General features: G+C 48.8%; 1 protein-coding gene and 1 non-coding gene across 3 annotated transcripts in view; both read left to right on the top strand.

Moving 5' to 3' along the window:
* The window catches only part of COP1 (COP1 E3 ubiquitin ligase), a 689508-nt gene that overhangs the window by 57655 nt on the left and 605213 nt on the right, over nt 1-26640 (top strand). The gene's annotated exons all lie outside the window — the stretch shown is intronic.
* Nucleotides 9397-9511, top strand: LOC146833744 (U5 spliceosomal RNA). The gene has a single exon (XR_014960926.1). It is a non-coding gene; the product is annotated as a U5 spliceosomal RNA (small nuclear RNA).

The raw sequence follows: 26640 nt of genomic DNA, 5'->3' as shown, positions 1-26640 counted from the left end.
TTGGTTTGGATCTCACGTGTTATCCTTCTTAGATCCTTCAATCAGAATAAAAAATTTGCTAGCATTCACGCCAAGAATTTTTAATTCTGTTAAGGACACGGAGGCGAGGATTATGCTACTCTTTCCATTTATTGCCACTCACAGCAGCCAATCAAAACGTTTTTGTATGCAAATGAAAAACTACATTTCCCATGATGCTTAGTCAGACATCACTTCCTGCATGACCCTATAAGAGCCACCATATCCTTTTGCTGAGCCTCTTTCTTTGCTCGAACATTTTAGTCCAATAACATTAACTCAAGTCCAAACAATCATCCTCCAACGTGGAAGAACCAGAACTAACTGGAAAATATACATCTTCTTAACCAGAAGTACTTGTATTCCATCGTCGTTTGAGAACTCGGATTTCTTTTCAGAACCTGAAAGAAATGAAATAAACAACCCGTAATCTCCGTATACCATAAAGTCACATCACATACAGGTGGGTAGTTATTACAATCATTTTGCAATACAACCGGGTGGGATAATCCTCGCCTCTGTGTCCTTAATAGAATTGAAAATTCTTGGCGCGAATGCTAGCAAATTTTGTATTCTATTACAGGACCGGAGGCTTCGGATTATGCTAGTTTAACGCTTCACAAACACAACTGAAGTTATATCACCCACCGGTTTATAATAACATTTCTTAAATGTCGATTCAGACGACCCACCAGCACATCACATACTGTCTTGAATAGTTGAACCCAACATAATGTTTTAGGTGCCATGGCACCGCTTACAGAATGTGCACCAAACATTTTAATATCAATACCCTATTCCTCTCTCTTGGTCTGACCATTTTGCTATCCCCTTCATCCTTGAAATGTTAGTATCCCACCATGACTCTAATTTTAAGAATAGGGTGGAGCTGAAAAGAAACTTTAGAATGATTAGTAAGGAGGATTGCTTGTTAAACTCAGCAACTACTGCTGCCCCCTCATGCTGATGTCAATTCCATTTATGACGACTTCACCAACTGGTTAACGACAGCCTTGGACTCCCTTGCACCTCTTAAGAAGCACTATGTGGCAAGAAAGCGCCCTTCAGCCCCATGGTTTTCTGAGAGGTTGAGAAAGCTTAGACAGGTTTGTCGACAGCAGGAAAGAAAGTGGCGCTTGGACCCTACTATAGTTGAAAGGGATCTGCATAAACTTAGGTTAAGGGAAGGAAGGCATTAATAAGGAAAAGATCTCCTACTATACTATAATGACGCAATCTTTTAGATCCCCTAGGGATCTTTTCACTATGATTAATTCCCTTTTAGCCCCTCAACTACTGTTAAAACCGAGGTCTCCCAGGACCTCTGTGATAAAATAGCAGATTTCTTCCATGCCAAAATTAAGGACATTTACTCCTCTTTGGAGAAGTTAAACTCTGTGGGAGCTAAAACTAATCCCCTATTTGATTCTCTGATAGTACCCCTGAAGGATTGCCGTTTGTGCTCCTCTCCCCCTATTTCTCAAGAGGATACTGAGCTGTTGTTGAGTGTGATTAGATCTGGCTCTCCCCTTGAACCCTGTCCTCTTAAGATTCTGAAATTAGGAAGCGAGGCCATAGCACCTCCTTTGACCACTATTCTTAATACTGTTATCTCTTCTGGCCAATTTCCCACTATATGGAAAACGGCGGTGGTAAAACCTTTACTAAAGAAGGCCTCTCTTGATCCGACAGAATTAAAAAACTTTTGTCCTATTTCCCTACTGCCCGTTCCAGGTAAGATCCTGGAAAAACATCTTAATTGCCATCTCAGTTCTCACTTGGAGAAACATCAACTGCTCGATGGCTCGCAGCATGGTTTCAGGAGTGAACACAGTACGGAGACTGCATTACCCGTTGTCCTTAACAACACCCGACAACAGGTTGACGCTGGTTATACCACCCTACTGATCCTCCTGTACCTGACGGCAGCCTTCGAAACAATTTCTCCTTGTAGACTGGTGGGCAGGCTTTGGGAAATTTGGGATATAGGACTCTGCACTCAATCTGCTTTCATCGTTCCTCTTTAATCGCTCACAAAGAGTGAAGATGGTCCAATTTCTTTCTGCTCCCAAACATTTGTTTTGTGGAGTCCCCCAGGGATCCTCATTGAGTCCCACCCTTTTTAATAGCTATGTAACCCCGCTCGCTACCGTGGTAAGGTCTTTTGGCCTAGAAGTGCTTTCCTATGCTGATGACACTCAGATTTTGATTTCCATCACTGAGAGTGTCTCCGCTTCACCAGTTAATTTTAAAAACTGCATGCGGGCAGTAGCTGCATGGATGGTCGAGAACTATTTGACACTCAATGGGGATAAATCTAATTTTCGGAGATAAGATGGATATCTGGTCAGAGGCCTGGTGGCCTCACTCTCTTGGATCTTTCCTCAGCCCCTGTCTTATTGCCAAGAATTTAGGCATTATTGTGGATTCCTCGCTCTCCCTGGGCTCTCAAATAAACAGAACTGTCTCTACCTGCTTTGGGATGATACGGACTCTCAGGAAGATCTTCTGTTTTCTGTCCCTTTCCTCTCGCAAACAGGCAGTGGTGGCCCTTGTGGTGTCTAGGTTAGACTACCGCAATGCTCTTTACCTAGGGATTAACAAGGGACTTCTTCCTCGACTCCATTTGGTGCAGAACGCCGCCGCTAGGCTTGCGATGGGTCTCCCTAAATTCCACTCAGTTTCAGCTACCATCAAAAGCCTGAATTGGCTCCCGTTGGGGAGCAGAATTGTGTTTAAAGCCTTATGTCTGGTTCACAAGGCCGTCCACAATAAGGGGTCAGGAGGCATCAATAAAATGTTTCAAAGATATCTTCCTGGCAAGGACTTGAGATCTGCAAGTAAGAACCAGGTTATAGTTCCCAGGGTCAGGAAAGCCAGGTGGGGGGGAAGGGCTTTCTCTTTGATAGGGGCTAATCTTAGGAATTCCCTTCCTTCCCCTATCTCTACTCTGGAAACCCATTCAGTTTTTTTAAAGTCCTTGAAGACCTGGCTTTTTACCTGTCCTAATTCTTTTTCCAACCTTAAACTTAAGCTTTGAATTTGTTAGACATCTCCCACTACGATCCCGTTTCGCAGTGCCTTGACGCCCCTGGGCTAAGTTTGCGCTCTACAAAACTTATATTCATTCAGTCAATATCAGCCTCTTGTATACCAGATGTCAGTCACCTGGCTACAGTAGCCGCTGACACCGGCTTAAAAGAGTTTGCAAAGCAATTAGTAACTGAGTGGAACCTTCTGGTCTCAAGGACCGAGTACATTGTTCATAAGCTGTCAAGCAATGGACCACACACAAATTTGACATTATCTGGAAAGGCATTATACTCAATACATCTTGATAAAGTCTTTGTCCTCCCTGTAGTGATAAAGAACACACCTTCTGGAGTAAATACTCTAACTGTAAGATCCAGTGCACGTATATCAGGAGAACGTCTGTAAGCCTAAAGGCTTAAAGCCTCACTAACTTAGCTGACAACTGCTCTCTGGACAAAAAGCCCTTCGTCGGCCATTCGTCAAATGGAGATATAACCAATGACACATCCCATAAACATGTACACTTAGGTGTGGGAGGATTTACAACTCTGATACCTGTAAGTAATTTACAAACCACTGGGGGCATGCCAACAGGTTTATCATCAACCAGAGAGAGACCGGCTGAGATAGCTGATCTGAAGTATTAACTGAACTTTAAGTTAAACGCTCCGCGGCCTTATCCGAGAGGAACTTCACAATGTAGAATCACTCAGCTCTCACGGGATCCACGTGCTGTTCCCAGCATCAACATACCCAGCCTTTCCAGGCTGAAGAGTATCACTGTCTGGCGGAAGGGTGCCCTGGCTCCTTCGATGAATGCTGAAGCCTTGTCCGGAATTTCTTGGCATTTTTCACTGTTTCCCGAAAAAGAAAAGGAAAAGAAAAAATCTCCAGGCCATCAGGGACAACTGTCCCGAGATCACCATGGGAAGGCGCTCGCCATGAGGGCCCGGGCGTAGTGTCCACGACCACGGAGTCGTCCTGGGGAGGTCGCAACTCAGCCCCAATAATATTGTTTGGGAATCTGAGAGGTCAGTTTGGAAATTAGGATAAAAGGGGGAAAGGCCTAATTCAGACCCCCTGATCAAACCTGAGGGAAGGCGTCCTACGCCTTCGCCTAAGGATCCGGCCTCCAGCAGAAGAAAGGTTGTAACTGACTAACCAATCTGGATGCGAACAGGTTCATTTGGCATGGACCCCATATTCCCTATAGCTACTGGAATAATGGCGGTTGACGTCACCAGTCGGTGTAATCTTTGAGATACCTGGAATTCCAGTCCGCCACAAAGGTGGCTGCCCCGGAAGATATTCTGCTACTGCCGATATCTGCCAATTCAGGCAATAGTGCCAACAGTCCTTTGCTAGCTCCACTAGTAGATAGGACCTTGTACCACCCAATTGGGTGATATAACTCACCGTAGAAATGTTGTCCATCCTAAGAAAGATGCAACACGAGGCCTGCTTCGGAGAGAACGTTAGGATTGCTAAGGAACCCGTTAAGAGTTCCAGGCAGTGTAGGTGGGGTGATAACTCCTGGGAGACCAAATTCCCCTTATGGAGATATCTCCACAACGTGCTCCCCAGTGGGTGGCACCTGATTCTATGATAACTTTGGGCTGTGATCCGAAGATTGCCCTGCCGTTCCACCACTGCATCTCCTCTCTTACTTCCTGAGACAACGGAACTAAATCCGTGTAAGACAGACCTTTCTGAAGATGTTGAAACCTAGGCATTGAAGAACCCGGTAAGGAGGCGGGCTCGGAAAATTGCTGTGTGTGAATGAAGCCAATAATTCCTCCACACTGGCAATTGTCCATAGTGAGACCAAGTGCTTGCTGAGAAGCACTAATATCTCTTTCTTGAGGTCCCTCGATTTGTCTTGGGACGCCGCAAGCGAGATTTTGTGAACTATCACAAATCCCAGGAAGCCCATTGTCCGTGACGAACAAAGTGTCGACTTGGATTGGTTTTCGTTGATCACGAAACCCAACTCTGCAACAGAGATATTGTCCAGCTAAATTTTCATGCGAATACCCTGTTCTCGTAGGTGTGCTATCACTGTCTTCATTACTTTGGTGAAGCACCAAGGAACTGCAGAAAAAACCCGAAAGGAAGGGCGAAATACTCAAACCATAGATTCCTCCATTAGCCTGACCGTCCATTCTTCCTTTTGTAGTAAGTCCGCCAACAGATGGATACCCTCCATCTTGAGGTGTATGCAAACTTTTTAAGTGATTGAATTTCCCCAGGTTCAAAACTATCCTGTGAACCCCACCCTTCTTCTGAACTAGTAAACATTGCTGAAGGAACCGTGAGGCTCGCTGTCGCCCTGAGCAATCGCGGGTTTCCACAGCAAATCGCCTATTTCTGGGTCCAGAAAACACTTGTGGTGAGGAAAAACTGAGCTGTCGGGGGAGCGTGTCCTGAGGGCTGTATGATAGAACTGTAGATGAGAACCTTGAACAGTTTGTGAGAGCCATGAGCAAGTAACCCAGGTCTGAAGAAGCCAATTCTGTAAGGGTAGAAACCATACGCACGGGCAAGGGTTTGCGTCGTTCGGCAAACACTATCATTGAAACACCAGGGGTGAACACAACATTTGGAGTAAGAATCAGAGACCTTAACCACTAGGCCACAGTGACGTCTGGAGATGGTGCAATCGGTTGCCAAGAGGGCAGATCGCCCTCTGTGTCCATCCCACCAAGATATCCAGGTCCACTGGCGAGGCAGAATCTGTGGTCAGAAAAGCCATTTCTAAGACCGTGGGCAAAAGCCCCGCTACACCCAGAAGTTTATCCTTGCAACCTCGCCAGGCGCGGTCAATCCCCTTTTCTTGGATCGTTCGCAATATTTTTGAGAAACGTGAGAGAAACCCACATCAATTTAGAGTCTCCGCAGCCTTATCTGGGAGCTCGGGCAGGAGCCCAATCCGAAGAAAGAGGGTGCCCACTATCCTTGGATTGAAAATGAAAGGGGAATTGACCGGTGGCACATTCGGTGCCAAACGGTCTGCCGTCCTTGACGTCGTCAAGGGAGGGGCATCCTCAGCGGTAGTGTTAGTTCGTGGTACCGGTATCTATGTAAACCTTCTGCTTACTTTCGCCTTGTGGGGTAGACATAACCCTCTGCGTTGTCCTGAGGTAAAGATGTCACAACATCTACGTGGGCCATTGCCCCGCTTTCACCTTGCCCTGATCTGTAGGGGTATGAAGTTTGGGGTCTTTCGGGCCAAACCCATGACGCGTAGCGAAGTTCTCAAGCTGCTTGGTTATACGTTTTAAAAACAGCCGCCAAAGCTTGTTCCACAGTGCAGGTACCGTGTTCTCTAGTGCCCTGTTGACCAACTGCTGGACGGAGACGTCCAGAGCGTCAACAATAGTGTCCTCAACGACAGACTCCTCTTGTCTCTATAAAGGTTCCTCCTCTTTCTGATCTGACCCAGTCATCCAAGTTTGATATAACTATGCAAATCTATTTATAGGATGAAATAATAATGGGAGAGGAGTAAGGGGGGGGGGGCTAGCCCACGTGCACACTGACCAGAATTGAAGAGTACCAAGCCCCCTCAGCAAAGCTGTAGTCCACCATTATTACAGCCTCAAAGGGCGTAGGAGCCAATCAAGTAGGTAGTACATGGAGCGTGTGCGCACTCCTGGGCGTTTACTGTTACAGCCGAAAGGCGTAAGGGAGCGGAGTAGCTTCGAGAAGTTCTCCTTTGAAATTGAAAGTGTTTATCTTTCACGGGGTCGTCGCGATGCGCGCAGCCCAAATAGAGCACAAGAAGCCCAATTGGGTTTCGTGCGTTGGACGTGGCAGGCTCGTTCCAGTGTTGGGCTGATCAGGGAAGCCACGACAATGTGCGCAAGAGCGCGCGCGGCCGCGGAGCAGTCGAGAAACACTACTTGCACGGTGTGGTACTCCATAACAGGCACAAATAAACTTTTCCCAAAACCCATGTAGGCTATAATAGTCGCGCAATAATGCGCGTGCACTCCAGACGCAAAGCGCACCAACCTACAATCATGTTAAGCTTGCGGTGTAAAGCGCGCACATCAAGAGCGTAGACGCTCCAATTTAGGACAATAACATTAACATAAAGGCATAAAAGCATACAATGAAAGAAACATGATTAAAAGAATGCTTTCAAGCAATCCAGCGCTCACGCTGTGCATATACCAATAAGCCAAGTAAACCAAATAAACAGAGCAAACAATGTGAATAAAACAAAGAACCCTTATCTCTGCTGTGAGCAGCAAAGAAAGAGGCTCAGCAAAAGGATATGGTGGCTCTTATAGGGTCATGCAGGAAGTGTTGTCTGACTAAGCATCATGGGAAATGTCGTTTTTCATTTGCATACAAAAACGTTTTAATTGGCTGCTGTGAGTGGCAATAAATGGAAAGAGAAGCATAATCCGAAGCCTCCGGTCCTGTAACAGAATCCTTGTTCTGGTTCGCAGATCCGTACCCATGATGGAACTGCGTTAGAGCATCGCTACTTAAAATGTAGCGCACCATGCAGAATTCTGTGACGATATCAACCAGAGTGCGAAGGAACACATTTAACAGTTTGGGTGATATGCAGGGTCGCTTTACATTATCTGCAGCTCCCTAGGCTAGTGTAGCTTCTACTTAATGTCTTGTTTTTTTCTGAGAAAAGTTGCTGCTTCGGCTGATGTGTGTGCGTTGGAATGTCCTTTTTGTGTGCAATATCGTTTCGATTCACAGAAAGCAGTGGGTACCAGGCATCAAAGTTTTCAGTGTCGCCCTCATCTATAAATGTGCAAATCACTTAAAGACCCTCGACTTATTAGCAGGTTTTTGTCATATGAATAAAGCGTTAGAAACCCCAATCTAGTGTTTGGAGATGAGACAGTATGCAATACATGGAAGCCTGCTAACCCTGTATAATACTTTGCCTTTAATTTTGTTAATTTGCATATTACAGTCGAGTTGTGACGTCTCCAGTCACCTGTAATAAGGAAATGACATAGCTGCTTAGCTGTAGTAAGTGACCACGGTTGCTTTGTGATGTCACAATGCCTCTGCTAAAGCCAGCAGCAGCCAAGGTGAGGGGCTGATCACAGAGCTGCGGTTTAAACAAAACCAGAATTCGATTTCCCTCCTTGTGACCCTGTTTTTCTAAGACAAACAGTAACCAGCAGAAAGGAGATATTTATAGCAACATGGCCACTCTTTGCTTGCTGTTGATAATTATAGGAAAGATGCAATACCTCTGCATGTCCCTACACATGTTGAGGAAAAGCATTTTCTAAAAATCGAACTTAAACGTATTCAAATATGTTTTGCAACCACTAACTAACTGCCTTTTTTGTGTTTCATTTCACACTTCACAATTCACTTTTATTTGTGTCACCAGCCATGCTGTCCCTTTCATATGAAAGAGCAAGGACGACTAAAAGGAATTAAACACTTTATGGGAGGGGTAATGGTGTGAGTATCTATTGTAAGAAGCAAAATGCCCTCTGCCATAGGGTAAAAGGATACCGCGGGTCACCTTTGAGTTCCATGACTTTATAAAAGAACTGTCTCTGCCTTTGTTTGGCCGCTTCTGTTTAAATGCAGCTACACGGTGACTTTCAGAGTCCCTATACCGCACAGCGCAGCAGAGGTTGCTGTATGTTTTTTGTTCATATCTTCAGCTCTCTTTCTGCCTGCTATGTGGCAGATGTTAGTTGGCACTTCGCATCAGAGCAAGAAAGATATTTGTTTAGATGTAAAGGTCACAACACGGAAACACCAAAGAAGGATAGCTAGTGTTATTAGACAGCCTTCAGTGAGCATTTGAGTGCGGTTGGTATGTAGTGACATAGATGATTTTCTCTCTACTGTTGGCCCCTACCACTTACCATGTGTAACGTAACTAGTGCTTGTGAAGCGTTCCAATGCCTTCGGGTCGAGTTCGCGCTATATAAATCTGCACAAAAAAAACAACGAGCCAGCCTGCATGCCTCGATGGTGGCATGTAAAAGTCGTCCTCTTGGGAGCCACCGAGCCTCAAAAGCCTGCGCGAGGCTCCGAACGCTGCACCATTCAGAATGTGTAGAGTAAAAGGAGCCGACGTTAGGACTTGAGCTGGGAGACTCGAGTGTTACAGCCTTTCCTGTCACGTGACCTACGACGAAATTTGCATACCCATAAGTCCGTGTCACTAGTGCGTCCCGCTTTTGTTTCGATTGTCTCAACAAGTGTTTTGTCAATGTACCGGTTTATCACGAGTTGGTTATATTTTAATTGGGTTATCAAAGATGAACATAGTGTAGTAAATCACCCTAACATCCTGTGGAAATTCTTTTTCTGCGGCCACAGTCAGCGGTTGTATTGCTCATACTCTGGTTTCTCTTCAAACCGAATAAATCTTTCGCCTTTTACTAAAGATTTCCGTGGAGAGGAACATTAAAGAGTTTCACTCAATTTTTGAAAGCCCTGCTGCTGCAGGGTTACCCTTCTTTGGTGAATATAAGATCCAATATTCTCATCAATTGTTTTCAAATTGGGTTTGAAAGTCTATGCCTGTTCTATTAATTCTCATCGCAGTTAGTGGTAAACGAATTTTATTGCGACGGGTTCAGCGTCTAATTTGTCACATGACAATGAATAAGGACTCATGCGACGCAAACATGGACGTATCATCTGAAAGGCTTCCCTGCTATATGGCAAGCAGCGCTAATCAACATCAGATAAGGAAGGATCAATATGTAAATAAAATACTTATCCAATCCCATTGATTATTGAGATTTTATTTAAATCCACTCTGTGACTCAATGTATAGGTGCATTAAAATATATATGTATATATACTATATATATACTATTTAAATAATGCCACGGCCTAGTTAGTTGCCTGCTTTAAAACTGGCGAATCGGGTTCGAGTCTTGCAGACTTAACCGGTGCCTCAAGAAACAAGCATTAGCAAAGGCATTAAGTCGAACCTATGCGAGTTCGACTATCATTGCTTATGCTCTTTCTTAGCAAGGTACAGTAGCACGGTTGAAAGTAAAACATAAAAGTGCGATGACGCAGTCAATGCTTTCTGCATTATAGTGTTTTTAAAAAAAATAATTAAACATGCCGCCATGCATCTGTACAACATGGCAAAAAACATTGTCAAAGCCAATAGACCTCGCATAGGGGAGGGGAGCTTTATCAATGCTTATGGAAAATAGCGCTATGATATGGCTAGCGCTGGCCATGTCTAATTGATATCTTTATATTCTGGCTGGAAGAGGCGGGGAAAGGGTCAAGCAAAAATGTGGTGAGGGTCAGAAAGGCTGGACAGCAACAATTGGGGGGTAGCGTGGGGTACGGGACAAGCAACAATGGGTAAATGGAGTTTTGGGTATGTGGCAAGCAACCATGGGGGAGGGTGGCAGGGGGACAGGGTAAGCAATGATGGGGGAGGGGCAGAGAGAATGGTTCATGAAACAAAGCAGTGGGGGATGGGGACGGGGTAAGGAATAACGAGGTGGCAACAATGTGGTAGGAGGCAGGGTGACCGAGCAGGCAATGACAGAAGAGGTGGAGGGGTAGCAGGACAAGCAAGCACAACAGGGCAAAAACGCTGGAGGGGGATGGGCAAGCAATGTTGCGGAGTGGAATGGAGGAAGTGGGAGAGAGCCTGCAAGCAAATGCAGTCTTATTAAGTGCTACAACTTAAATAAACAAGCATTAAAAATGCAAGAGGTCTCGCATTTTTTTAAGTTAGAGCTATTGGCTATTGTAAATGGCAATGTCTTTTACCGTTGTGTGATCACTCCACTGCAATCGAAAACACATAAGTAAACGAGCTCAAGCCACCAAAGTCCACTGAAACAGGAGTGGGAAATGTGCAGGCAGAAAACACAAGAAAAACACTTTCTGGTGAAAAATCAGCAAGAAACGAGCAGCCATGGCCGCACCTATTCCCCATTTACTAAAGATCAAAATAATAAATAAAAAAACGTATTTACCAGCTTTTGTATTGCATGTAGAAGTAAAAAGCTGAATCGCAGTTTAAGATTCTTCGGCGAGGGGAAGAAGGGAGAGTTGGGGCGTGGAGGGAGGAGAAATGGGGGCATATTCTCAAGACAGGCGATAAAGTTATCACCGCTTTAGCGGCAGAAGACTGCCGCTAAAACGGCGATAATGGGCTTGATAATATGCTCTATGGATTTCCAATTGAAGCCCATGTTAGATGTGAAGGACATCTAACATGGGCTTCAATTGGAATTCCATAGAGCATATTATCAAGCCCTTTATCGCCGTTTTAGCTGCAGTTTTCTGCCGCCAAAGCGGCGATAATTTCATCGCCTGCCTTGATAATATGCCCCCAAGTACCTCCATCACCTCTGGAGCAGCGGTAGGGCACTGATTTTGTTTGAATTATCTGTGCTAGGTCCCTGCTCAATGGAGACAAGCATAACTGAGAGTTGGGCTGCGCTGGCCAGTTAGGAGGCAGCAAAGAAAAGTGAAGCAGGAACCAGCAAATGATAGGCAAGGGCGGACTTTAAATCCTGTGCTGAACACAATAGTGTCGCAAACAAGCGCATGCGCTCGCAGGCTCGACCCTAAAAAGTACTATTGCCTTTGAACTACTGTAACCTTAGGACGTAGTTTAAACATACAAGAATGACTAAAAAGATTAACAAAAAGGACTAAGAATGCAAAGACTACAAATGGTAAAATAAAAGGATTGGCCACCTGCACTTCTTTTTAGACCTATGGCCACATGTGATCAGACATGTAACTCACATGGCCCAATGCCCCACGCTGTTTGATTTGGTGGGTGGAAGCAAAATGTGAAAAAAATGTGAATGACAACTGAACAGACTAATGATGAAGAGGTCTGGCCCAAAACTCTTCTAAGCATTGTTTGTGGCACCTGTGCCTTCATAATTCCTTGTTTGAAATGCTTTTTTCTGTGAACTGTGACCGCACATTGCCTCCTAGACTACACTGCCTACTTCCGGCTCCCTGTCCTGCATTGTGCCTCGTGGACAATCCTAACCTGAATGGTGCACTTTGAGCAGGCTAGAATCTGCATCGCGACATCTGTCAATTATCACAAACTGTGCTCCTACTTTTGCATTGTTCTACTCCGATTGTGCACTGTGTTCACTTTTACTGTGATTGAGGCGTCTCAGCAACGGGTAGATGAGGTGTAGGCTTTTTTAACATTTACAAATGAGCAGCGCAGCAATGTACAGGTAGATTGTGAGGTTTGCACCATTTGTAGGTGCGAAGAAATTAATAACGGACTAAGGGGCATATTATCAAGCCAGGCGATAAAATTATCACCGCTTTAGTGGCAGAAAACTGCCGCTAAAGCATCTAACATGGGCTTCAATTGGAATTCCATAGAGCATATTATCAAGCCCATTATCGCCGTTTTAGCGGCAGTTTTCTACCGCTAAAGCGGCGATAATTTTATCGCCTGGCTTGATAATATGCCCCTTATTTAGCAGAGCTTCGTAACACACATCAGCTATTTGGAAGCACTGAAAATAACCATTGTTACTACTGCCAGATTTAATAGGAGTCAGTTTACCAACCTCGGAATGATGGAAGTCTGAGTCAGCATTGCCAAGATTCAAACTGTGAATAGCAAGATTTACACAACAAATATTTAAACTACAGAGCCCTCTTGCCGACAAATAATGATCTATTAAAAAAATGAATGACAGTATAGTTGGAGGGTCGGCCATACTAACAGGAGTGAGCATCATTAAGCTCCTAATTGTCCCAAATGGCTTGGGTGAAGTACACAGGAAAGACAATGTAAATTATGTGGAGTAGTCTGTGATCAGATATATATTATGTGGCACAATTAATAACATTAACTAGCTATTTTTACAGGTTAATGTATATTGTTATGAAAAACATACCAATGATATAGAGCATGCATAGGTTTCTTCAGAAGAAACCTGTGCACCCGCACCTGTGTTGTGCCCCAGTGAGCTGTGTTTTTTTGTTTTAGGGTGTTTCAGCAATTGCTGCCGGCCCCTCAACCTTATAAAAGACGCTTTTGCGCTACTTGAATTTCATCTTTTTGTTTACCTATCTTTCTTGGATTAAATAATTGACAACTGTGTCATTTATTAGCTGCACACATGCACGGTGATGCATACGCGCACATGTTAGCAAGCATGCAGGCACCTGCGAAAATGACATGGCTATCAGCGGAGCCCGTGTAAATCTGTCTTGTAGTTCTTATGACTGATGCTGTACAGCTTTAGTGAAAAGCATAGGCAAAGACAATAGGTCCCAAAGGCCAAACCTTTTGGCTTTGCCAATGCTTTTTTTTTCTTTTCTTACAGAAACCACGTCTCAATCTCTAGACTCTGTGCGCCCACCATATTGCATCTTTGTTTAACACTAAGCTGTGACGGGATTAAACTGTTTTAAATGCAAAATTAAACCAGGGTTTAGCCCTAGTTTTTCCGCAGTAGTGGGCGCCCTCGTTTTTACTGCATGCCCACTTCTATTTCAGACTCCTATCTCCGCCCAGTACATGGCTGCACGTTTTGGGAATGTCTTAAGCCATACTTCAGCTTTTTGTCACAAATGCTTGCAGAGTACAATTCAGCATGTATTTCACTGCAGTAACACCAAGGTACGCCCCGTTTTCTTCTCCATTTGGAGAGCACAGTTTATGCTGTGGTGAACGGAGACATCCCTAGGTTCAACCACATGTGCTGTGCAATGCTTTTGTTTCTGATATGCATTGCATTATGTTGGGTCCACATACATAATTGCTCTGTAGTTCTATTTTTTTGTTAAAGATGTATTGTACTTTCTAAATGTGTTGTTGGATGCGTGTCGCTGATTGGGGAGTTATTTAACACACCTCTGAGGCGGAAGCCGGAGGAATCACGCGCTATCATTTTAAATTGTTATTTGTCTGTACTCACATTTTAAATCACCTGATTCCGGTCTTGAGCACTGCTGGGCTACTTGCCTCATTGTTTTACACAGTCAGCGGAGTCTAGCGCTGCCTCGTGGAGTTTGCTGTGATCGGCTGCCATCGCCAGTCGCGAGGACACGCCCACCTCACAGGCCACGCCCACCCCTCCTGCCTATAAGAACGCGCTGAATTACGAGTGCGCTCTCTCTAACACACCTCTGAGGCGGAAGCCGGAGGAATCACGCGCTATCATTTTAAATTGTTATTTGTCTGTACTCACATTTTAAATCACCTGATTCCGGTCTTGAGCACTGCTGGGCTACTTGCCTCATTGTTTTACACAGTCAGCGGAGTCTAGCGCTGCCTCGTGGAGTTTGCTGTGATCGGCTGCCATCGCCAGTCGCGAGGACACGCCCACCTCACAGGCCACGCCCACCCCTCCTGCCTATAAGAACGCGCTGAATTACGAGTGCGCTCTCTCTAACACACCTCTGAGGCGGAAGCCGGAGGAATCACGCGCTATCATTTTAAATTGTTATTTGTCTGTACTCACATTTTAAATCACCTGATTCCGGTCTTGAGCACTGCTGGGCTACTTGCCTCATTGTTTTACACAGTCAGCGGAGTCTAGCGCTGCCTCGTGGAGTTTGCTGTGATCGGCTGCCATCACCAGTCGCGAGGACACGCCCACCTCACAGGCCACGCCCACCCCTCCTCTCACTAAATGTGCTTCCCACGCAAGCGCAGCGGACGAGCGCAGCGGGAGCGCCGTCTGCGCGCCGAAGGCGCGCCAAAGGCAAGCCCGTTTGCGCCCGTCATCGCCAGACCATCGCCTCTCGCCAGTCCCCCTGTTCAACCCGTACCACATTTACTGCAGTACGATAGAAAGTCCCTCCACGCTCTTAAACCAGACGCTAGATGTGATAAACTTGAAGGCTGCCTTGGCCAAACAGGTCTGTACTGCAAGCCGTGCTGTTTCATGACATCTTCACCCAGGCTAGCCAGCCATAATACCACTGCTTATAAGCATTATACCCTTACCATCTTCCAACTTAATGTTAGATCCCTTGTGAAACATCACACTGATGTGTTCACCCTTATAACAGAGGAACATCCTGACATTATGTTTATATGCGAAACCTGGCTCCACGATGACCAAAACAGCATTTTAAATCTCTTGCTGCCCGAGGGTTTCTCCATCAAAACCATCAATAGAGACTCCAGGGGTGGGGGGATAGCTGTTATTAACAAATCATCATACAATTGCACTTTTGAGAAGGAATCCATCTGGGGCTGTGAAAGTGCGAGATTTAAAATCTCCACTAGTCTTCATTTCACCCTTTCCGGACTCTACATCTATCGACCCCCTGGCCCCGCTGCCAGGTTTATTGAGGAATTTCTAGATGTCGCTCACTCTCTAGTGATATCCTCTCCTAATTTTACAATTCTGGGAGACCTTAACTTACATTTTGACTCCTTGACTGACTCTACTATCAAGAACCTTCAGGCAGACCTCACAGCCCTTCAGCTAAACCCGCTCATCCAAACTCCCACTCACTCTGCCGGACATTTATTGGACCCAGTTTTCTCCAACCTCTCGGATGCCTCGGCTGCCCCCCCCCAAACCCATGGGGTGGACTGACCACTCTCTTATCCAATTTTCTCTGAAAATCAGAGACTCGATTGTGAAAAACACAAACAATTTCCGAAACAAGAGGCCATGGCACAAACTGGCTCCTAGTGACCTTACTAGTAAACTAGGTAACCTCCACCTCAACCTCACAGACGGAGATATTAACTCCGCCTACGCGACCTTCCAAAATTGGATCAACTTAGGACTAGACTCCCTAATACCAGCAAAACGGACAAAAATCCGTAACACTTCATCTAACCCGTGGTATAATGAAATTCATCTAACCATGCGGAAAGACTGCAAAAGAGCTGAACGCCAGTGGAGAAAAGAATACAAGGATACTGACAAAGCTGCTGACCTGCAAAAACTGAAATCGTACCATAAAGCGGTTCGCACCACCCGTGCTTCCTACTATGCGGAAGCAATTAGCTCCAGCAGGAACCCCTCAAAAACTATTTTTGAAATTGTACATAAACTTAAGGATAGTTGTAATCCTGTCCCTGGTATTACCTCTGCACAACAATGCGAGGAACTTGCCACCTTCTTTATGGAAAAGGTAAAGAAAATCTACACTTCCTTCCCTCAGAATTCTTCGGACACCTTCATACCTCGTAAGCCTCTGCTAGACAATCCCAGTTTGTCTCTTATCCCTTGCTTAACACACGACAAACTTGCTAAATTGTGCACTAAAATCAAATCTGGATCGCCCACAGATGCCATGAGACCCGCCAAATTCTTAGAATCTCTCGAGTTCTTCCTTCCTCCTCTTACTACCTTACTTAATTTATCATTCTCCTCAGCGGTGGTTCCCACATGCTGGAAGCAGGCCTGGGTCTCCCCTATCATAAAAAAACCCACCCTAGACCCATCTAAACCAGAAAACTTCAGACCAATTTCACTGCTTCCATGGGCCTCAAAATTGGCAGAAGCCCATGTGAACAAGGTGCTAGCCAACTACATGACACAACACCAAATTTTAGATCCATCACAGAACGGCTTCAGGCCAGGATTCAGTACCGAATCCGCCCTGTTGACCACCATCGAACATCTACGGAACATCCTGGACGCCGGTCAAAGTGCTGCGCTGGTTTTACTCGACCTTAGCGCAGCCTTTGATACGGTCTCCCACTCTATTTTATTGAAACGTCTCGAAGCCATAGGTATCAGAGACCTTGCTCTAGAGTGGTTTCGACCATTCCTGACTAACAGATCTTTCTGGGTCTCTGCCCCCCGTTCATATCCCAGCCATACCCCATAGAGCAAGGCGTTCCTCAGGGATCGGCGCTCAGCCCGTCCCTATTCAATCTTTATGTCCAGCCTCTCGCTGACATAGCAAAAGAATGGGACCTGACGCTAGTGTCGTATGCCGACGACACCCAGCTCGTCATTTCTCTGACTGAAGGCCCCTCGATCTCAGCGGCGAGATTTAAGAACGGGTTAGAGGCAGTTGCACGCTGGATGTCACACAACTGCCTCCAGTTGAATGCTGGCAAAACAGAGGTGTTGCTTCTGGGTAAAAATCCTGACTACTGGACTGATCAATGGTGGCCGTCCGCACTGGGCCCTATCCCCCCCCCAAAACTGTGGTAAAAAACCTTGGTGTCTGGGTGGACGCATCTCTCAATTTCCAGACCCACACCAAGAAACTGGCTGCCACCTGTGTGGGTCTGTTGAGGAGCCTTCATCCGATCCTTGGCTTTTTTGACCATCATACGCGCCAAATGATAGTCCAATCTACCATCCTGGCTCGACTGGACTACGCCAATATCCTTTTTCTTGGCCTTAATAAAGCTGAGATGGCGCGGCTACAACGTATACAAAACTCCGCTGCCAGGGCAGTTGTAGGCCTCCCTCGTAGGTGCTCTGCTAGAAACACCATCCAGAAACTACACTGGCTGCGCATGGAAGCCCGAGTTCAGTTTAAAGCACTCATTACTGTTTTTAAAATTCTCAAAACTGACTGTCCTGGCCTCCTGCGTCCACTCCTAGAGCCCTATACCCCTCAACGGGCCCTACGCTCCTCTGGTCAAAACTTGGTGGTTATTCCACGTATAAGGTTAAGCAGAATGGGCGGTCGCTCTTTCAGAGTCTTAGGGGCAAGACTCTGGAACTCTCTGCCACATCACATTAGCTCGATGACTAACCTGTTGACCTTCCGCAAAGCGATCAAAACATTTCTATTTTCCCCATCCTAATCTACTATAGCCCGTCCTTTCCTTCTCCCCTCTCAGGTTTTTGTTATAGTTCAGCGCTGGGACGCCTCGTTGCTGAGGCAGCTGTTCGCGCTCAATAAAACGTTATAACATAACATAACATTTTACGATCTGAACCTGTCAGTTGTTTGCTGATGTAATTTGTGGAGATGTGTACTTTAATGGTACTTAACATACAATTACTTCTGGATAACATTTTGGAGTGTGCGTGTTATGGAATTACTTTTTGTACAATGCTCACTGATAACTGAATTTTATTTTGTTGTTTAAATCACAACTGTTATTGACTAACTCAAGTACTATTTTATTTTATGGTTCTGAGTTGGTTGCTACGGTCGGTAAGTGATTTCTGACTATTTGAAAAAAAATAACAAGGCGTTTTTCAGAATTTTTCATAGGGGTAGCTGAGAAAGGAGGGTTAAAAATATAAATAATTCCATATGCTGAATGAAAAAAATGTTGTCTGAGCTTCTTTATCTAGTGGTGGTGTTATGGAAAGCTGTTCCAGAATTTTTACTAATTTTGAAGCGCGGTTAAATTAATATTTTTATTTACTACATGATTCATTGAAAGGCCTTGTTGTACCGTGCACCATTTTCGAGCCCCCTGGAGTTTTTATGTGTGCTTATTTGTTGTTCAATCAATCATTTGTAGAGTGCGCTACTCACCCGTGAGGGTCTCAAGGCGCTGTGGGGGTGCTGCTACTGCTTGAACAACCAGGTCTTGAGAAGTCTCCTGAAGGTCAGTAGGTCCTGGGTCTGTTGCAAGTGAATGGGGAGGGTGTTCCATGTCTTGGCGGCAAGGTGGGAGAAGGAACTTCAGCCGGTGGTCGTTCGGTGGATGCGTGGAACGTGGCGATGGCGAGGTCAGCGGAGCGAAGCTGGCGGTTCGGAGGTGTAGAAGGTGAGTCGTTTGTTGAGGTATGTTGGTCTGGTGTTGTGGAGTGCTTTGTGAGCGTGGGTGAGGAGCTTGAAGGTGATTGTCTTGTTGACCGGGAGCCAGTGCAGGTCTCTCAGGTGGGCAGTGATGTCGAGGATGAGGCGAGCAGAGGCGTTCTGTATGCGTTGAAGTCTACTCTGGAGTTTGGCTGTGGTTCCCACGTAGAGGGCGTTGCTGTAGCCCAGCCTGCTGCCTGACGAGGGCTTGGGTGACTATCCTTCTTGTTCCGGTGGGGATCCATCTGTAGATCTTGCGAAGCATGCGGAGGGAGTTGAAACAAGAGGAGGAGACGGCATTCACTTGCTGAGTCATTGATAGTTTTGAGTCCATGATGAACCCCAGGCTCCGTGCATGGTTGGTGGGTGTCGGGAGCAGCTCCAGGCATGGCCGGCCACCAAGAGTCGTCCCAGGCGGAGGGGGTGGAGCCGAGGATGAGGACCTCCATCTTGTCAGAGTTCAGTTTCAGGCGACTGTTCCTCATCCATTCTGCGACGGCCTTCATTCCTTCGTGGAGGTTGGTTTTGGTGATGGCGGGGTCCTTGGTGAAGGAAAGGATCAGCTGGGTGTCGTCTGCATATGAGATGATGTTGAGGTCGTGCGATCGGACGACGTTGGCGAGCGGTGCCATGTAGGTGTTAAAAAGGGTCGGGCTGAGGTGATCCCCTGTGCTCCCACTGCTGGTCGCTCCTCACCTCCTGCTGCTGCCTGCCGCTAACGGACGCCTCCTGCTGCCTGTTACCTCGAGACTGCTCCTGCTGCCTCACGCTCGCTTCCCTGGTCCTCTGCTTCCTCTGCCTCACCGCCGCTGACCTTTTGCCTCGGTAGGTGCTGCCGCCCTCCCTCACATGCGCCTTCTCTCCCGCCGCTGCCCCGGGTCCTCTTCTTCCTTCCTTCCGCTGACCCCGGATCCCGCCCCCACTCACTGCCCATTGGTCTCCCGCCTCCCAGCTGACCCCCCCTCCCGGCTCCTTACTTATGACGCCCCCCCAGCGACAGCGCAGCGGACGCGCCGATTGAGCGCCGAAGGTGCGCCAAAGGTAAGCCCGTCTGCGCCCGGACCGCGCCCAGCGCCATAACCCCTGGCCCCCGCGTCCGCCAACCCCCCCGCAGGACCTACGATGCCGCCACGCTCATCGCACTCAACACCGCCCGAGCCCCCGGGTGCTACCGAGCATCCCCGCGACGCACCCATGGACCCTTCGTCTGCCGATCCTGCAACTTCTCCTGCCTCCGAACCGGCACCGCACCCACCAAGACGGACAACAGCAACCACCTCAAGTGCATGCTGATCAACACCCACTCCGTCCACAGACACGCCGTGGAACTCTGGAACCTCCTCGACACCACATCTCCAGACGTCGCCTTCCTCACGGAAACCTGGATGAACGCCTCCTCAGCCCCAGACATCGCCATAGCCATCCCGGACGTCTACAAGATCATCAGGAAGGATCGCGCCAACCAGACCGGAGGGGGCATCGCCATCGTTCACAAAAGCACCATTCGCATCTCGACTGACTCCATCGACGCATTCAACGCTGCCGAATACCTGCATTCCAGATCCACACCGACCCCAAGACTACCCTCAGAGGCACCCTCATCTACAGACCCCCGGGACCACGCGCACAGTTCTGCGAAGACATCACAGACTTCATCAGCCCTCACGCCCTCCCCTCCACCGACTACATCCTCCTCGGGGACCTCAACTTCCACCTGGAGAACAACAACGACCGCAACACCACCACCTTGCTGGACAACCTGGCCAACCTCGGACTCAAGCAACTGGTCAACACCCCCACCTACTACGCCGGCCACACACTCGACCCCCTCTTCTCATCCAGCAAGCATGTCACCTTCAGCCACTCCACCGGACTTCACTGGACTGACCACAGCTGCGTCCACTTCAGCTTCAAAAAGAACACGGTCCACCACCACCCGAAGCAGGTTCCCCACAGAAACTGGAGCAAGATCACCGTCGACCAGCTCGCCATCTCCCTCAGCCAGAACCCACCTGTCAGGACAACGGACCCTAACACAGCAGCCCTCGACCTCACGCAGTGGCTGACCTCCTGTGCCGACGACCTCGCCCCACTGAAGAACCCTCTCACCAGGCCCAGAAGCAAGAAGGCCCCCTGGTTCACCGACGAACTCAAGGACTCCAAGAAGGCCTGCCGCACCCTCGAGAAGGCCTGGATCCTCGAAAAGACCGCCGACAACATGACCGCCCTCAAACTCGCCACCCGCAGACATCACCAGCTCATCCGCACCACCAAGAAGAAAGCTCTGAAGGAACGACTGGACAAAAACGCCCATGACAGCAAGGAGCTCTTCAACATCGTCAAGGAGTTCTCCAACCCCAGCACCGGCAAAAACGACATCACCCCCTCGCAGGACCTCTGCGACTCCCTCGCCTCGTACTTCCACCGCAAGATCGCCGACATCCACAACAGCTTCGGCATCCCACCCCCGCACCCATCGGTCGAACCTACGCACCCCGCCGCCATCCTCCAGACATGGACCGAGGTGACCCCCGAAGACACGACACGCATGATGAACACCATCCACTCCGGATCTCCGACCGACCCGTGCCCCCACCATGTCTTCAACAAGGCCGCTGCTACCATCGCACCCCACCTCCGAGACATCATCAACACCTCCTTCGACACAGCCACCTTCCCGGAGAGCTGGAAGCACGCCGAGCTCAGCGCTCTGCTGAAGAAACCAACAGCAGACCCGACCGACCTCAAGAACTTCCGCCCCATCTCGCTCCTTCCCTTCCCTGCCAAAGTCATCGAGAAGGTCGTCAACAAGCAACTGGCCGCCTTCCTCGAGACGAACGGATCCCTCGACCCATCGCAGTCCGGGTTCAGAGCCAACTACAGCACCGACACCGCCCTCATCGCAGCCACCGACGACATCCGAGCCCTGCCCGACAACGGTGAAACAACGGCACTCATCCTCCTAGACCTCTCCGCAGCATTTGACACTGTCTGCCACCGCACCCTAGTCCAACGCCTCAACAACACCGGCATCCAAGGGAAGGCTCTGCAATGGATCATCTCATACCTCTCCGGCAGAACACAGAGAGTACACCTCCCTCCGTTCCGCTCTGAGACCACCGAAGTCATCTGCGGCGTCCCGCAAGGATCGTCGCTCAGCCCCACTCTCTTCAACATCTACATGAAACCCCTCGCTGCCATCGCACGCCAACACAACCTCAACATCATTTCCTACGCCGATGACACCCAGTTGATTCTCTCCCTCACCAGAGACCCCGACACCGCCAAAGCCAGCCTACACGAAGGGATGAAAGACGTCACCGAATGGATGAACACCAGCCGCCTGAAATTGAACACGGACAAGACAGAAGTCCTCATCCTGGGACCGTCGCCCTCCGCATGGGACGACTCCTGGTGGCCCCCGGCCCTAGGCACCGTACCCAAGCCAACAGGTCACGCACGCAACATGGGCGTCATCCTGGACTCCTCCCTATCGATGACCAGACAAGTCAACGCCGTCTCCTCATCTTGCTTCCACAACCTCCGCATGCTCCGCAAGATCTTCCGATGGATCCCGACCGAGACCAGGAAGACGGTCACCCAGGCCCTCGTCACCAGCAGACTAGACTACGGAAACACCCTCTACGCCGGTACAACAGCCAAGCTTCAGAAAAGACTTCAGCGCATCCAGAACGCCTCCGCCCGACTCATCCTGGACATCCCCCGATGCAGCCACATCTTGAGCCACCTGAGAGACCTGCACTGGCTCCCTATCAACAAGAGGATCACGTTCAGACTCCTCACCCACGTTCACAAATCCCTCCACGACCTGGGCCCAAGGTACCTCAACGACCGCCTGACCTTCTACACGCCCACCCGCCAGCTACGATCCGCGAACCTCGCCCTCGTCCCTCGCATCCAGAGAGCCACCGCCGGAGGAAGATCCTTCTCCTACCTGGCGGCTAAGACATGGAACTCCCTGCCCGTCCACCTGCGGCTGACCCAGGACCACCTCGCCTTCAGGAAACAGCTCAAGACCTGGCTGTTCGAGCAGTAGCAGACCCCCTCCCCCAAGCGCCTTGAGACCCTTCCGGGTGAGTAGTGCGCGATATAAATTCCATGATTGATTGATTGATTGATAATTCTTGGGGTACGCCACAGGTGATCTCGGTGGCTCCTGATCGGAAAGGGGGGAGGCGGACTCTCTTGGTTCTGCCCTGTGAGGAAGGAGGTGATCAGTACAGGGTTTAGTCGCGGATCCCTGCTTCGTGGACGCGTGTGCGTTGGTTGTGGTGGCAGACGGTGTTGAATGAGGCTGAGAGGTCCAGGAGGATGAGGGCCGGGGTTTCGCCATTGTCCAGCAGGGTCCTGATGTCTTCGGTGGCGGCGATAAGGGTGGTTTCGGTGCGGTGGTTGCTGCGGAATCCGGATTGGGCTGAGTCCAGGATGTTGTTCTCCTCGAGGAAGCGGGTCAGTTGCCTGTTGACTGTCTTCCCAATGACTTGAGCAGGGAGATGGGCCGTAAGTTCTTGAGGTCCTTTGGGTCCGCCATGGGTTTCTTGAGTAGGGTGTTGATCTCGGCGTGTTTCCAGCTCTCTGGGAAGGTGGCGGTCTCGAAGGAGCTGTTGATGATCTTACGGAGTTGGGGTGGAATGATGGAGCTTGCTTTGTTGAAGATGTGGGGAGGGCAGGGGTCGGATGGTGATCCAGAGTGGATGGTGTTCATGATTTTGATGGTGTTGTCGTCGTTGACGTGGTTCCAGGAGAGCAGGAGGCCGGTGTGGTTTGAGGACGGTGGGTTGGAGGTGTCGGCGGTTGTTGCGGGGTCTGGGTGTTGAAGCGGTCGTGGATGTCTGCGATCTTGCGGTGGAAGAATGTGGCTAGGGAGTTGCAGAGGTCTTGCAACGGCAGGATGTCGTTGGAGCTGGGGTGGGCGAGTTCTTTCACGATGTTGAAGAGCTCTTTGCTGTTGTGCGCGTTGTTGTTGATGCGTTCCTTGAAGGAGGTCCTTTTGGCTTTTTGTATGAGTTGGTGGTGCTTGCGGTTGGTGTTCTTGAGGGCTGCGTGGTTGTCCGGTGTCTGTTTGTGGCGCCATTTTTTCTCGAGTCTTCGGCAAGTCTGCTTGGATGCCTGGAGGTCGGTGGTGAACAAGATGGCCTTCTCTGTCGGTGCGTCTGTTTGAGGGTTTCCTGATCGGGGCTAAAGTTTTGGCTCAGTCGTCGATCCATTGCCAGAAGTTGCGGGCGGCTGTGTTTGGGTCGGTTGGTGGGTCTCGGGCGAGGGTGGTGAATAGCTGGTCTTTGTTGACCTTCTTCCAGCTGTGGTGGGGGATTGGTTGCGTGCTGCGCACGTGGTTGTGCGTGGTGCGTTTCGTAAAACAGAAGTGGATGCAGCGGTGGTCGGTCCAGTGGAGTTCGGTGGTGCGGCTGAAGGTGAGGTGGTTGCTGTTAGAAAAGATGGGGTGGAGCGTGTGTCCGGCGGAGTGGGTGGGTGTCGTGATGAGCTGTTTGAGTCCGAGGTTGTCGAGCAGGGTGGTGGAGTTGCTGTCGTTGGGGTACTCTAGGTGGAAGTTTAGGTCCCCGAGGAGGATGTAGTCTGTGGAAGCAAGGGTGTGCGTGCTGACGACATCTGCGATGGAGTCGCTGAACTGTGGTCGGGGTCTGGGGGTCTGTAGACGAGGGTTCCTCTGAGGGTGGTGTTGGGATCGATGTGGATCTGGAAGTGCAGGTGTTCGGCAGTGCGGAGGGTGTGTTCGGTGCTGGTCGAAATTCTGAGGGTATTCCTGTGGACGATGGCGATTCCTCCTCCCAGACTGTTGGTGCGGTCCCTGCGGGTGATATTGTAGCCGTACGGGATGGCTATGGCAATGTCTGGCGCCGAGGAGGGGTTCATTCAGGTCTCCGTCAGGAAGGCGACGTCCGGGGAGGATGAGTCAATTAGGTCCCAGAGTTCAATGGCGTGCTTGTGGACGGAGCGGCTGTTGAGTAGTATGCATCTGAGATGGTTGCGACCTGCCCTGGTGGGAGGGGCAGGACATGCAGGTGTTTGGTGGCTGGTGAAGTTGCAGCTCCGGCAGGAGATAGGTCTGTGGGTGAGCTTCGGGGTGGCCTGGCAGCAGGTGGGTGATCGGCCGGCGTGGAGTTTGTGGAGGAAGTTGGCTTTGTAGCGGCGTCGGGTATTGTGGCGCTCGCGGGGCCCAGGGGGTCTGGCGCTGGGCCAGGCGTGGACGGGTGCAGACGGGCGCAGACGGGCTTGCCTTCGGCACGCCTGTGGTGCGCCCGCTGCGTGCGGCCGCACAGCGGCCACCATTTAGAAGGGTGTGTGGGAGGGAGGAGCAGCTGGGAGGCGAGTGGGAGGACGCATGGGCGAGCGAGGGTGACGGGGACACAGGGGACGCAGCAGCAGGAAGAGGAAAAGAAAGCCAAAAAAAGGGCAATCGGGGAGCTACAGGAAGGAGGGCGGAGAAGGCAGACAAGGAGAACGGGCAAATTAGGAAAATTAGGAGGAAAAAAACAAGCGAGCAGACACAGGAGGCGTGAACTTGCGGCAGCAGCGGGAGTGGGACACGGCACAGTCAGGTGGAGATGTGCAGTGTGGGGAGCGACCTGCCTGATAACAGGGTCAACGGTCGCTCTCTTCGCTGTGCAGCGGCCGCCATTAAGAATGGGAGGTTGAAGGGAGGAGCAGCTGGGAGGCGGTGGGGGGACGAATGGGCGAGCGAGGGGTATGGGTGGGTTAGGGGATGCAACGGCGGGAAGGGGAAGTGGAAAAGAAAGCCAAAGTTATTATTATTACGTCCTGCGGCTTCTAATATAGTAGTAGGAGCTTAAGAATTCTTGAATTGACACACACAACAATATGTTGCTGTATTGTAGACAGCAGCCTGCATGCAATGACCAAAGCTTTATTTTTAAAGTGAGAAATGGAAGAATTTCTAATTCAAATCAAGAATGTAAATCACTTTTTTCACTCTTGATCTGGAAGATAGAAGGGACGGAGCTCTCATGGCCTGAAATTCGAGGTCTAATTTACTAATGTTTATAGGAGATGCTGCTTGTTTCCCAGCTGAAAAGTTAAGATGTGGTTGGAACAGACTGATAACTGGTTTGGAACCAGTTCTACATTTGGCAGTTGGTTTGGATCTCACATGTTAACCTTTTTAGATCCTTCAATTAGAATCCTTGTGCTGGTTCGCAGATCCGTACCCATGATTGAACTGCGTTAGAGCATCGCTACTTAAAATGTAGCGCACCATGCAGAATTCTGTGACGATATCAACCAGAGTGCGAAGGAACACATTGAACAGTTTGGGTGATATGCAGGGTCGCTTTACATTATCTGCAGCTCCCTAGGCTAGTGTAGCTTCTACTTAATGTCTTGTTTTTTTCTGAGAAAAGTTGCTGCTTCGGCTGATGATGTGTGTGCGTTGGAATGTCCTTTTTGTGTGCAATATCGTTTCGATTCACAGAAAGCAGTGGGTACCAGGCATCAAAGTTTTCAGTGTCGCCCTCATCTATAAATGTGCAAATTACTTAAAGACCCTCGACTTATTAGCAGGTTTTTGTCATATGAATAAAGCGTTAGAAACCCCAATCTAGTGTTTGGAGATGAGACAGTATGCAATACATGGAAGCCTGCTAACCCTGTATAATACTTTGCCTTTAATTTTGTTAATTTGCATATTACAGTCGAGTTGTGACGTCTCCAGTCACCTGTAATAAGGAAATGACATAGCTGCTTAGCTGTAGTAAGTGACCACGGTTGCTTTGTGATGTCACAATGCCTCTGCTAAAGCCAGCAGCAGCCAAGGTGAGGGGCTGATCACAGAGCTGCGGTTTAAACAAAACCAGAATTCGATTTCCCTCCTTGTGACCTTGTTTTTCTAAGACAAACAGTAACCAGCAGAAA

This window comes from Triturus cristatus, chromosome 4_2 (assembly GCF_964204655.1).
Source record: "Triturus cristatus chromosome 4_2, aTriCri1.1, whole genome shotgun sequence".
Taxonomy (NCBI): Eukaryota; Metazoa; Chordata; class Amphibia; order Caudata; family Salamandridae; genus Triturus; species Triturus cristatus.
Note: the sequence above shows the minus strand (reverse complement) of the source record. Positions and strands in the feature narration are given on the sequence as shown.